This window comes from Mugil cephalus, chromosome 2 (assembly GCF_022458985.1).
Source record: "Mugil cephalus isolate CIBA_MC_2020 chromosome 2, CIBA_Mcephalus_1.1, whole genome shotgun sequence".
Lineage (NCBI taxonomy): Eukaryota > Metazoa > Chordata > Actinopteri > Mugiliformes > Mugilidae > Mugil > Mugil cephalus.
The window spans coordinates 31,630,084-31,631,330 of record NC_061771.1 but is presented as its reverse complement, the minus strand read 5'-3'; positions in this window follow the sequence as shown (position 1 = coordinate 31,631,330).

Genomic DNA, 1,247 nt, shown 5'->3' with positions numbered 1-1,247 from the left:
TGGATGTCACAAGTGTGCATGTGCATGTGTGTGTGTGTGTACTTGCATAGGAGGGCTGACTCACTAGGTAAATGATTGTTAATGATATGTTTTATGTTGCTGTTTATGTCTAACAGTGGAGTTTGTTTGCTGCAGAAAATGCCCATACTTAATCATGGGAGGTTTGTAAAAGCAGGAGATTTGAACTGTTCAAATCGAAAGACCGTGCTCCCCAAATTCCAGCAGCATTTCCAGTGTGCCATGAGAGGAAAAAATGCATTGGACCATGTTTATAGTGACGTCAATCATTGGTTCAGAGCACCACCTCTCCGACATCTGGGCCACGCTGAACCACATCTCCCTGGTTTTATCTCATCAACCGTCTGGTGAACCAGAGACCAGTTGTCAGTCACATACAGATATGGCCAGAAGAAGCATCTGAGGACTGCTTCAGTAAAACTGACCTGGCTATATTAATTTATGTTGACACCTTCACAATAATGTTTTATTACAAAAAAAAAAAATGTATTAAAATTTTTTTACCATAAAATGCCATGCATGTGGCATGAAGTGATATAGGATTTCTGTTTAAGGGCTTTTAATGGGGCCTTTCTCTCTGGTTTAGACAACAAACAGCAGTACAGTGAAAAAAGACATCAAGTGGAGAATACCCTCAATAAGCTCCTGTCAGAGTTACCTACAAACTTGAAGGCATGAATCATTTTGCATGTACACCAGCAGTCAGCAGTATCCTGCCTCAATGGTTACAGGCCCATGGAGTTTACACCAGTAATCCTGAAGTGTCTCTAAAGACAGGTCTTGGAGTACATGAAGGCTGCTCCCCCACCCACAACCTTCTCAATATGGCTACAAATGATTACACCAGACCACAACAGACAGTTCACCAATATGTCTGACATAGGCCTGCAGGAAAACATCTGGATGTGGATACAAGCATCTATACATCTATACCTGGAATCTATACCTTTAACTGTACACCCTGCTATAGCACCACTGAATGTCAGTATCTAAAGTATTCCACCATTAATGGAATTAGCAGCTCCAGGTTTTGGTCCCACTCAAAAAAGTGTGTTTACCTACAGAGGTTCCTATTTAAACCTCAACTTCCCACCAGTCTCTTAGAATTGAAGAAGCATTTGGAAGGCATTTGGAAAGATTTTAGCTCCCCAAAGAAGTTTATTCAGTTGTCTCCTGGAGTCAGCTTCAAGTTTTTACTTGTACTGTCTGCCTGCAGAATATAACCATTT